The sequence below is a fragment of the Puma concolor genome, chromosome F2 (genome assembly GCF_028749965.1).
Source record: "Puma concolor isolate L17-30 chromosome F2, mPumCon1.1.hap2, whole genome shotgun sequence".
NCBI classification, from domain to species: domain Eukaryota; kingdom Metazoa; phylum Chordata; class Mammalia; order Carnivora; family Felidae; genus Puma; species Puma concolor.
In genome coordinates, this window is record NC_141684.1 from 71,854,784 (window position 1) to 71,867,732 (window position 12,949).

The window sequence follows — 12,949 nt, forward strand, 5'->3', positions numbered from 1 at the left end:
TTTCTCTGCTTCTGTGGTGCATTTCTCATCCTGTTTGTGTGTCAACATCTTCAAAGCGCCTAAGCTGCTGGAGGATGGGGAATAGTGGCTCAGCCTAGCCTGCGGTCAGTGGTCCTTTGGCGGGGGGCGGGGGGGGGGGATGCCGAGCCCCTGAGATAAGCAGCTCCCAGGTGTGGGCACCCACATTTCTGCACAGGCCCCTCCCAGCCCCCACCTCCCCCCACCCCCCACCCCCCGACCCCCGGAAGACACATCCACTTGACTTATGAATCAGCTCCTGGCCGGGAGTAATTACCGAGTGGACAGCTCTCTGGCTGATTTCCTGAGCCAGTGCGGAGGACAGCTTCTCCTGGGGGCTCTGAGTGAGAAGCTGGGCCCTTTCTGCTCCTGTCTCGCACTTGCCACATTTTACGTGGATGAGGTCATTGGACTGCAGATGAGGTAACTGTGCAGCCAGCCCACGAGCTGGGAGAGGTTACCATGTGACCGTGCATGTAAACACAGAGACGTTGGGGGGGGCGGGGGGGTGCCGACAGCTGGTCTCTGCTCCTGGCTGCGGAGGAGCTGCAGGGCTCTGGGAACCTGTCCCAGCTCTTAAAGGAGCCAAATCGCCGCGTGAGCTGGGGTCACCCCCAACTTGGACGTGGGCCTCAGGGCACAGCGACATGAAGGAGCACTGGCTGCTCCCGGGACAGGTTGGGGTGGGGGGCATCGATAAGTAGATAACACTGCCCCTTAAAAGAGGAGCCTCCCAAAGTGGAGAGACACTGCAGACTGAGGAGCGTGTGGGGTTCCTCTGGTTCAGCTCTAAAGCCCTCTACCCCCCGGCTGGCAAAGGTGGGTCCACCATTTGGACATCCAGTCACATGTTCTAACAGTCTCTAAGTTAGAAACACGGCTGGAAAACAAGCATTTTTTTTTTTTAAACCCATATAGAAATACATTTGTGGAAGCTCTTCTCTGCTACAGAATGACAGAATGCGTTTCCAGATGTGGAGTATCCTGCTCAGGTGTTACAGGGTCCCATGACTCTCAAGTCAGATTAGCCAAGTCCTGCATCTGTCCCATGCATTCCACAGCTTCTCCTTTTTTATTGACCTCCACGTGTACCAAACTACACGGTCCCATGTTCTGTATCGAACACCAGGGATTCGTAGGAAACAAGAGATTGGTCTTCCCCTCCACCCCCAGGCACTCACACACCAGCAGACAATTACTGTTACCACACACTAGCAATAATCTACGAATGACTCCCAGAGAGGGGGTGCATGTGTGCAGGGCACCTGTGGGAGCCATGAAAACAGAGGGCATCTCAAGGACGACCTGAGAGCCTCATTAAGCCGAGACCAGAAGAGTGAGAGTCACCATGCAAGTCACAGCAGGAACAGAGATGCACTTCTGGGCATGTCACATGTCTTATAACAATCTAGGAGGTTAAGTTCACCATGATCCCCATTCTACAGATGCCCACACAGCTTAAGAGAAGTTAGGTAACGGTCCAAGGAAGTGGCAGAAGCAGGATTTGAACCAAGGGGTGGGACCCCCGGCCGGCATTCTCTAATTCCCCTGCGTCAGGCACAGTCGAGGGAACACCAAAACAAGCAGATGCTCACAGCCAAGTGTGAGGCCCATAACCTGCCGGCAACACGAGCAGCTGAACTCACAGGAGGAACCGGAGGACCCCAGTAGAAGAGAGCAAGGTGATGGGGGGAACGTTCTGGAAAGAGAAAGCAGCAAATGTGTAGGCTCAGGTGTGTGCACAGTCACGCAAGCAGGCACACACACATCCGTGAGAGAGAGAGAAAAAGAGAGGGACTTTGCCAGCCACACCACATTAAAGAAGTTGAACTTTTTCCTAGGCCATGGGAAGCCACTGACGGACTTTAGACGGATTAATGAGATGATCAGATTTGTTTGTTTGAAATGTTGCTCTGGCTGCAGCGTGCACAATGGATCGGAAGGCAGTGAAGGGTTGCAAGAAGCCAAGTCGAGAAATGACGGCCAGGACCGAGGAGGAGCAGGGGGCGTACAACCAATGTCGGGAATTGCATTCTGCCCAGGAGGCAAGGTCGGCAGAGCTTGGTGACTGATTGGATGTGGGGTGTCGTGTGGGTGCAAGCGAGGAAGATGTTTTCTGACGGAGCGGCAGGATGTGGAAGATCAGGTTTAGATATGTTCATTAGGCACTCAGACGCGCAGCTCTCGGGCTCAGGAACCAGATCTGCTCTGAAGATAAAGTTTTAGGAGTCACCAGTATATACAAAGCAATTGGACTGTGGGAGTTGCAACATGACTGCGATGTTACTAATACCCCATGTCTTTAACAGGAGTCTTTTTGATACTTATAGTAAGGCACGTTCTCGCCCACTGGAATAGAAGCTGCGTGAGGACAGGGACGCGTCTTGCCTTGCTCTGCAATTGTTCTCCAGTGAGTGGCAGTAAATATCCCATAAATATTGTGCAATAAAAGAACTTTCTAAAATAAGTTACAAAAATAAGCCAGGAAGGGAGTTTTTTAGTTTTTTGGTGTACCAAAGACTTTAAAATTTGAATTTCCCTCAGTGCCCTCGAGACACATTACGTGAGATAAGGAAACAAGCATGGTCCTTCCTGCCTTCTTCAGCTGCTGCGCACACTTCTGCAGCGTCACGGTTTATAACATTTCTCTTCTGTCCTTGACTCAATTGTAGTTTTTCTTGCTTTGTTAATGAAGGTTGCGTCTAAATTTTTAAACCCGAAAACAACATCTGTAATAAAACTGTTATTGCACACGGGCACCTGCGTGGCTCAGTCGGTTAAGCATCTGACTCTTGATCTTGGCTCAGGTCATGATCTCGCAGATCCTGGGTTCGAGCCCCACATCCAGTTCGCCACTGACAGCTCAGAGCCTGCTTGGGATTCTGTCTCTCCTTCTATCTACCCCTCTCACCTGCTTGTGCTCTCTACCTCAAGATAAGTAAATAGACTTTAAAAACAATACTATTATTGCATAAATATCGCCCACTACAGCACTGAGAAATGTGACTGTGCTCATAAAAAAAAGCCAGTGTAGCAACTGGACCGAAGGCCACTAACTAACTCTGTGCTGCCCAAAGAAGGATGTTCCACACGTCAAGATCAAACGAGCTCTCTTCTCTTGAATGACATCAGCTGCTCTGAATCGTGCCGCGTCTCAGCTTGCTCCATATTTAAACTATAAATTTCTTATAAAATGTTTATTTTTTCTCACAATTTCTATTACCTTTCTTGTCTTGTGATTAACAGGAGACGTATGTGCTTGTCTTATCATGAAAATCTTCTAGGTTCTTAATCATCCAGTGTCTGTGATAGAAAGCCCTTTCTTAGGGAAGCCATTCTTTATTGGGCCCTATGCTTACCTAGACTCATTGGGACCAACTGCTTTCTAAGACTGCCACTCAACCATCATCCTAGGGCCACTTTTCATTATATTCCTGGGTTAATTCTACCATTTCTCAGATTCCCACTTTTTTTTCCTTTGGGACTTTTTTGTGTCAATTTTGCTATCATTATATCTCAGCCACACTAGCATCCTCTCTGCCCCCAGAAAATACCCAAACTGCTCCTACTTTATGGCCTCTACACGGCTCTTGCCCTGTGTTGAACGGCCCTCCCTCATCCCCTGCCTGAGATCCTTCTAGAGCTTGTTCCGTTGTACAACCCGACTCAGGTTTCAATGTTACCCTGTCACTGAGCCCCGCCCCCCGCCCCCCACTCTAAACAAACAAATAAAAACAACCTGCCAGCCATACTCCATTAAAACTGCTTCTTTTATTTTCAACATAGCACTCTCACTTCCTGGTATTTTCTGGTTTTATTCACTTATTTATTACCTGTTCCTCTCCATTAAAATACCAGGTCCAAGAGAGCAGGATTTTCTTTTGTCTCATCTGCTGGGAAACCTTGGCCCCTACAACAGTGACAGACATGGTTGAAAGAATTTGTGGAAGGCCACATCCATATATAACACCCAAATTTCTTCTACGCGGTCATCTGACATGGTAGAAGAGAGGCCAGAACCTCAACTCTTAACTCTTCTGAAATCTTGCTAACTGAAGCTATAAGCTCTCAGATGGAACCGGAGCTATAAATCAGTGCAACAAGCTGCTAGAGGACTCGGGGAGATGTTTCAAGAAAAATAGATGGTGGTCACAGCCAACTCACCGGCTTTTTTTCAGGTGAGAGCGTGTGTAAGCTAAAGGGGAGAGACAAGTTGTTGGGTTTGCTCTCGGAAATACAGAAGACTAGGTATGGTGAAAATCCTTCCACTGCAAAACCCTGATGCGTTGGATGAACTGTGATAGTAAACAAATTGATGAACTCTCCAGATAATAAGGGAAATTCCCGTATTTAACATAAAGCAAGATAAGACAAAACAATTAAGCCATGAACAAACAAGTAAGAGGTTCAAAAGCTGGGGCTGCGGGGGAAACAAATGCTAACACAGGGACTCTAAAGCAGAGGTTGGCAAACTACAGTATGCAGGCGAGCCACCTGCTTTTGTAAATAGTTTTTTTTTTTTTTAAGTTTATTTTATAATTTATTTTGAGAGAGGGCACAAGCAGGGAGGGGCAAAGGGAGAAGGAGAGAGAATCCCAAGCAGGCTCTGCGCTGTCAGCACAGAGCCCAATGCTGGGCTTGATCTCACAAACCATGAGATCATGACCTGAGCCGAAATCAAGAGTCAGACACTCAACCAACTGAGCCACCCAGGAGCCCCTTTTGTAAATAGTTTTATTGACAAATGGCCACCCCTATTTACTTATGTATCCAGCAGAGTTCAATAGTTGCAACGGAGACCATATGGCTTGTAAGCCTAAAATATTTCTTATCTGATCCTTTAAGAAAACCTTCAATGGTTGTGCTGGGAAATGGGGTCTTTGGGCCTGTGCAAAATAGAGATGAACTTGAGTCTCAGATAAGCTTGTACCTTCAAAGGAGCTTATGGTCCAGGAAAAGGGTGGACGAGAAAAACATGACTCCTGGCAAAATAAGTCAGAAGGAAATCTATTCCTTCCATAGGTCCAGGTGGATCATATTATCAATAATAGTAATAACAATAATAATAATAAAAGACTAATAATGGTTTCCCTGGGAATGTGTAACTATGTGCTCCTGTCCCATGAATCTCAGGTTCAATATTTCATTACCCACCTAATCTTGAAAATCCCAAACAAAGAAAACAAGTTAAAGCAGTCCCCATTTGGTAACACCTGTGTGCCTGGCAGATGAAAATGCAAATCCACGCCAGAGCAAAGCCTTCTTAACCCAGTCATGTGAGGATCCTCATAGCTTAAGTTCAATAAAATATGTTAAAAAAATTTTTTTTTAATGTTTATATATTTTTAAGAGAGAGACAGACAAAGCACGAATTGGGGAGGAGCAGAGAGAGGGGAGACACAGAATCCAAAGCAGGCTCCAGGCTCCGAGGTGTCAGCACAGAGCCTGACGCGGGGCTTGAACCCACGAGCCATGAGATCATGACCTGAGCCAAAGTTGGACATTTAACCAACTGAGCCACCAAGGTGCCCCCATTAAATATGTTTTTAAAAAGAGAAAAAAGATTTACCAAACCACAAAGTAACCAACCACCATAAGTGAGAGTCAGCAAAAGCAACAAGCATGATTTAAACCTCCAGAACTTCAATACTGGAATTATCAGGTATAGAACATAAAAGAACTATGTATGAAATGTTGAAAGAAATATATGATAGAAAAGGAACAAGGAAAAGAGGGCTATCAAAAGTGACCAAAAAAAGATTTGACAAAGAACTAAACAGAACCTGTAGAAATTGAAATTTAAAAAAATATACAATTAGGGGCACCTGGGTGGCTCAGTCGATTAAGCGTCCGACTTTAGCTCAGGTCGTGATCTCACGGTTCGTGAGTTCAAGCCCTGCATCGGGCTCTGCGCTGACTGCTCAGAGACTGGAGCCTGCTTCAGATTCTATGTCTCCTTCTCTCTCTGCCCCTCCCCCACTTGTGCTCTGTCTCTCTCTGTCTCCCAAAAATAAATAAATGTAAAAAATATATATATGTATATATATAATTAAAGCTACATATATTAAAATGTGTGTGTGTGTGTGTGTGTGTGTGTACTAACGGATAGGTGAACCAGGCAAATAGACGTGAGGGAAGATAGGATTAGTAAACTGAAGACAGAGCCAAAATAAATAAATAAATAAATACTTAGAATGCAGCATAAAAAAGATAAGAAAATAGAAAACAGAACAAGAAAGAGAGGAAAGAATAAGCCTTTCTAACGTAGTTCCAGAGTTACACAAGAAAGAAGAAAAGGAATGAAAGAGAGAAACCTTGTTTGAAGAGATAATAGCTAAGAAAATGCCAGATCTAATGAAAACCATGAGTCGTCAGGGAAGGGAAGTATAATACATCTGAAGCAGGGTAAATTTTTGCTCAACGATCACACACACCGGGCACACCGTGTGAAACTGCAAAGCACCGAAGCTGAAGAGAAAATCTTGAAAGCAACAAGAAAGAAAGGACAGCTTACCTACCGCAGAGTGACTGTGGTCTGACAGTGGACTTACAATGGAAACAATGAAGCCAAAAGACAGTGGAACCATGTTTTCAAAAGATGGAAAGAACTGTCAATCTAGAACTGTGTTCTCAGAAGTAGTATCTTTCAAGAATGATATGGAAACAAAAAACTGGTGGCCAAACAAAAACGAATATAGTTTACAATTTACAGACTCATCAAGGGAGCATCTAAAGGGACCAAATGAGGGGCGCCTGGGTGGCGCAGTCAGTTAAGCGTCCGACTTCAGCCAGGTCACGATCTCGCGGTCCGTGAGTTCAAGCCCCACGTCAGGCTCTGGGCTGATGGCTCGGAGCCTGGAGCCTGTTTCCGACTCTGTGTCTCCCTCTCTCTCTGTCCCTCCCCCGTTCATGCTCTGTCTCTCTCTGTCCCAAAAATAAATAAACGTTGAAAAAATAAAATAAAAATAAAGGGACCAAATGAGAGGCGCCTGCGTGGCTCAGAAAGTTAGGCGTCTGACTCTTGACTTCAGCTCAAGTCATGATCTCACATCATGGTTCATGAGTTCAAGCCCTGCATTGGGCTCTGTGCTGAGAGCATGGAGCCTACCTGGGATTCCCTCTCTCCCACTCTCACTGCCCCTCGCCCATGCTTGCTCTCTCTCTCTCTCTCTCTCTCTCTCTATCTCTCTCTCAAAAATAAATAAATAAACTTTAGAAGAACAAAATGATCCTAAAAGAATGCTTTGGAATAGAACACGAAATGCTGAGTTGAATTGCTTGGGAAGATAGAGAGGATTTTGAGACCCGAGAAGAAAGGGTAACAAGAAAGCTGGCCAAAATAAGAAACGATTTGTGGGAGTCAAAATGAATGTCTCATAGGATGTTTTATTATGTTTTTGCAGTGTGGAATATATTGTGAATTCTTCCTTTTGAATTTCTACCGTATCTTCATTAAATACACCTCTCTCTTAAGTATTGTATAGCACTGAATTTCTCTCTCAAGATAGGATTAGGAGCCAGATATATGCTTAACCTGTGAGCAAGGCAGGAACAGGGTTACTTATACATGAAGTGTTGGTAGGGGAGAGGGCACTCTAGATGTGGTCCGAGCTCCGATGACCTCAACCTGAGTATTTTCTGGAAGAATCTAATGGTATTATTTCCCACAGTGCACTATCGTGGCTTTTTTCTCCATACCACTCATCATGAGCACAAGAGATTACTTACCAGGCTGGAGTGTGGAGTAAAGGAAGCATCCTTCTTATCTTAAAAGTTAGGGCAGCACCCCATTTTCACCCCACTCAGTCCTCAGTGTTGATGACGGGTTCTAAGCACGACCTTAAGGGAAAAGGGAAATCAGAAAAGTCACATTTACTGAGTACGCACATGACCAGGCACTGTGTGCCTCTCTTAACCCATCTTCTGTCATGTAGCCCTCAAATATAAAGTCTATCTGGTCTACAAGACACGGGTGGCCATTACGTGAGGGCACAGGCGTGTGGAGAAGGGTGCAGCCACAGTGAGCTAGGCCCTATGGATTTGGAAATAAATTTGCACCTAATAATTACATTATAAAATGAATACATAATGGATGAGATCAATGATCTAAGAAGGCTTCTAAATAGCGGCAACCAGACTGTTGCCTAAATCAGGAGTCAACAAACTACGGTCTGTAGGCCGAACCCAGCTACCTATCTGGAACACAGTCATGCTCGTTCATTTACAAGTGATCTCTGCTCTTGTCCCGTGACGGCAGAGTTGACGCATTGTCACAGAGACGGCAGGCAAGGAACGAGTGAGCAGAGAGGAAAGAGGACGGCAGTGTTATTTCAGAGGAAATAGTGCCCACATGGCAACGAGGGTCCCCCAATATGTGATGTAGGTGTCCCAAGCCCCCACCTTCCCCTGCTGCTTCTGTTCCCTTTCCTTTCTGTCCAAGATATCTGCGATCAGGTTCTTCATAGAAAGTGTTTGTCAACCCTCAGCCTAACTAAAAGTATTAACATATTTAGAGAGAAAAAATAATCAGAAAGGTCAGTGAATGTTTAAGAAATCAAGAAAACTGAGAAAGCTTTAAAAATCAAGAAAACTAAATCAAAAAAATTAAAAATCAAGGGATGCCTGGGTGGCTCAGTCAGTTGAGCGTCTGACTTCGGCTCAGGTCATGATCTCACAGCTTTTGAGTTCAAGTCCCACGTCGGACTCTGTGCTGACAGCTCAGAGCCTGGAACCTGCTTTGGATTCTGTGTCTCCTTCTCTCTCTACCCCTAACCCACTGGCATTCTGTCTCTGTCTCTCTCAAAAATAAAGAAAACGTTTTAAAAAATTAAAAATCAAGAAAAAAAATAAAGGAAATTAAAGCCAGATGTGTCCCTGCAAATACTAACTTACGACATTAGCTTGATGAAGGCCCAGGGTTAGCAAGTCCTGGTAGGACCTGTGGCGAAATGGATGCATCAGGTTAAAATAGCATATCAGTAGTTGTTACAGCACCTTTTATCGAGCACCTCTGTATGCCAGGCATTGTACTTAAGCGCTTTACATACATTATTTAACGTAATACACAAAGCAAAACTATTAATGAGTGGGTGCTGTCTCCATTTTAGAGGTGAAAAAATATGAGGTTCAGAGAGGTGAAGTGACTTTCCCAAGTCTCCACTGTAAGTTGAAAAGCCCAAGTCTTGCACCTCCTGCCTCCAAAGCTCCTAGCCACTATCTTATACAGTCATTAATATTCTACCGTTATACCCAACAAGGAAATGTCGATTTGGTTAGCCCTACATCTGCAGCACCTAGCCCAAAGCCTAGCACGTCTTAGGTGATCGGACGTCTTTTGTCGAATATGTGAAAATCTCATGCTCACCCACCAAGGTTTTTATTACAGTTTGGCTTCCCATGTAGTTGCTTACATGGGAAGAGTGAATCAAACGGAGAATTCAAGTCCTTGTGCCTCTTGCCAGCTCACTGTACCCCACTATCAAGCAAAATGCATGCAGTTTCATTTCTAATGAGTCATTTATGAAGTCGGTTAGTGGAAGTCAATCCCTGAGCCACAAGGCCTGTCCGCGCATCAACACCCGCGGACCTCCAGGGACCGGCCAGAAGACAGCCCGTCTCCTTGTGTATTGCTGTGAGCTCTCAACAGGGGGACTAAGAAACAAAAGACTCAACCGCCAAGGCCACCTCGAGAATAGGAGCAAAGCTGGGATTCAAAACCCGATCTTTCTGACTCCAGATCCAATGCTGTTCCTTCTTCTGCCACATCTTCTCTTTCGTACGACAAAATGTTTACAATCTTTCATTTTCTTTAACAATGCAAGAAATCCAAATTTATTTTCGGAAAAAATCAACATAATAAATGAGGAAAAAGAAAAAAAATACACATAATCCCTCTCGCAGAGATGATCTATTAATATTCTAGGTATATTTTTCCTGATTTTTTCTTATGCGTGCCTATTTTAACCAAAAATGCAATTGTACTGTCTTATAATCTGCTTTGGCCTCTAATAGAGTGTGAATATTTTATGACAATCTAGATGTACACATAATCATTTTTAATGTTGTCATCTTGTATTGTATTGATTGTATTGTATTGATTGTATTGATTGCATTGATGTGCCAAAATTTAGTTAACAAAAATCTCACTGTCAGATACTGAGTTTGTCTTGGTTTTTTGAGCTTATAATCTAACGCGTCTACTTTATTCTAAGCAATTCCCCCAACTCTAACCCTTGTCTTCACCTGACCTCTGTCTCAGAGGCTGGTGTGAAATCCTACAGCATCAGTGTATTAGCAGTGATAATCACAACGCCTCCGTTTCTGAGTCCAGAATTGATGCGAAGTAGACACAGGTGTTCCAAACAGCATCTTTATTACTGGCGAGTCGGAATTGAACACCACCGTTTAGTGATGGCCCCCGATGGGTCTTCCTAATGGAAGACCAAGTCTAGACCTGAAGACAGCCCAAACCACGGCCTCGTACCCTCCGCATGACAAGCACACAGCAAGCAGCAGGCCTGCCCTCTCAGCCCTAGAGCAGGGAGGGCATGGAACATGCCAGAAAATCTTCAAGAGTGGAAAAGCGCTAAGATGCCATGCTGGCTTCTCTCAGTCTCACCAATCAGATCAAAACCTCCCACACCCAGGCTGAGGTAAGGATGAGGAAGGCCTGAGGGAAGAGGCTGGGAAGATCATTCCAGCACAAGTGCCCACATTTGATGATACATAGACGCCAACGCCCGCCTCTCCTCCTGCTGCCTCCTCTTCATCTTTCTCTTCCTTGCCCTCAATTCTGAGGTGGGGATCGCTCCCCATGGCTTTCCCATATATCACAAGCCTGTTAGAAGGCCATAACCACAAAACTAAGCATTTGCTTTGACCACGGCCACTGTCTCAGCCCTGGTCAGAATCATCAGTCTGCAGAAGGCACATGGTTTTGTCTGGACATGAGTCATTCTTAGTAATCCTAAGAGCGGAGGAACTCTGCAGGAGCCCGGTTCTCTCCTGTGAACTGAGGCACAGAGGTCCCTGCCTCCGTCCCTTCGAGGCGGATTCCAAAACGTTCTGACCGCCTTTGGAGCCCCACAGGCCCTGCGGCTCTGCAGCCCCCTGCGCTCTCCAGGAGACACAAAGACGCCCACCCTGAATTTGTACTCCAGCTGCCTCGTCTGAGACAACAAGCGTGGTCAGCGGGTCCAATCCTTGCTTGTGGCCTTGGACAAGGCACGTGGATGTGAACCATGGCGTCCTCATCTGCAAAATGTGGCCAACAAGCCCCTTTCAGAGACCTTCGAAGCTGGCATGGCAGGCGGGCCCACCCCTGCAGGCTTCCCCAGTCACTCCCAGGTGCCCCTGCTTCTTTCCCCCTCTTTATTTGCATATGCAGGTCCCCTGTGGCACTTTGACACCCTTATCTCCACTCCCACCTGCCTCACCTGTCCAGAGGGTCCTCCAGGGCAGGGAGCTTGAGTCTTTGTTCCCCATCTCCCGGACTCAGTGCCTGGCACGTTGACCTGCCTCCAAGGACCAGTAAGGGGAACGGGAAAGGGGAATGTGTTCAAACCACGGCAATCTGAGTTCTGGAAATCCATGAGCTTTATCCCTGTTAGTGTCTCTAACTCTCCAAGCACAAAAATCTTACCTCTTAGACTGAAAACTGCCCCTTCAGGGTACGGGGACACAAACCATGGCAACTCAGCAGGAAGCTTTGTGTGTGCGGCCCCCGCTGTTGCTTGATCAGCAGCTCTCTGCCCGGATTACCGAGAATCTGGAGCGGGAGTGTCTGCCCTGGAGCCCCGGGTCATGTGTGTGCACAATCAGTAGCCTCTCCAATACAAACAACCCTGGAAAGACAATACCAGTTTGTTCCAAAGAGAGAGGAATTCTAAGCAGTTGCCATTTCCTGGATGACTGCGTATTCTTTACCCTGGAAACATGAACAGTCTGAACAGAATTTATTCAAAAACATCTTTCCCCCTCGTTTCAAATTGAGGGGGTCAGCGTTACCTCTGACCAGTTCTTGATGGCGATATTGGAAACAGGGAGGCTTCTGTTTGATGTCTCAGTACTACCCCTCCAAGGAGTATGCAAATTCAAGCATAAAAACCAGAAATGGGAGTACACAGAAGAAGGCCGAATACATGCATGGTTTCCCAGGCGAACTGTAGGTATAATTACTACCACTGATCAGTCTCATTGTGCAAATGATTTTGCATGTAACATGCAGACTTAAAAAAAAAAAAAAAAAACTTGAATATCAGGCTAAGGAGGAAAAACACTGTGGCCTTTTATAGTAAGGGAAAGTGTGTCCCTAAGGAAATAATGAAGGCCCCAGTTGCTCAAATCTTACAAAAGAGACTGTACAAATCTCTCCCGAAAATACTGTGGGGAATAATTCTGTTAGCTGGGGAATTGGCTAGATGATCTAATAGGCCTTTGCCCTCACTCTAATTTCTATGATTCATGTGTGACTTATTTAATTGTTACCATCTATTGCAGATATATAAAAGAATGCTTTTATTCTAAAAAAAAAATCTAAATTCAAATCATCTTTAATATCACACTAAGTTCTTACTCCCGTCACCCTTCAGAACATTGACATATTAACTTTTTGACCTACCCTGAACCCTCCTGCTACCTCCCAGGATACAAAAAGTACATCTGCTGTGCCTCGGGGTGTAAAGGGGAGCCCCCATCCCACAGCACATTGAAAACAGGTTCGGGAGAACTAAGGGTTAAGTGAATTCCCCCAGGAATTCCAATCTGTTGCAGGCTGCTAATTCAGAAGCTGCCTGGGGCCTAGGTGTAACCACAGCTAGGAAAACAATGCCTAACTGCCTTATCCTCCACAGCATTTAGCATTTATCATGGTCAGAAAACCACCTGTTACTTGGGAGAGATTCAAAAGAATCCTGAGCCATAATTAAAGCAA

The 12,949-nt window shown here is 45.5% G+C and overlaps 1 long non-coding RNA gene across 1 annotated transcript; it reads right to left on the reverse strand.

Annotated features, from left to right (window-relative positions):
• Nucleotides 1-1,067: 1,067 nt before the first annotated feature.
• LOC147572102 (uncharacterized) lies at nucleotides 1,068-11,937 on the reverse strand. The gene is made up of 4 exons (XR_015246744.1): nucleotides 11,660-11,937; nucleotides 7,747-7,857; nucleotides 3,852-3,928; nucleotides 1,068-2,226 (listed from the first exon to the last, which is right to left on the reverse strand). It is a non-coding gene; the product is annotated as an uncharacterized LOC147572102 (long non-coding RNA).
• Between the last annotated feature and the right edge of the window lie 1,012 nt (nucleotides 11,938-12,949).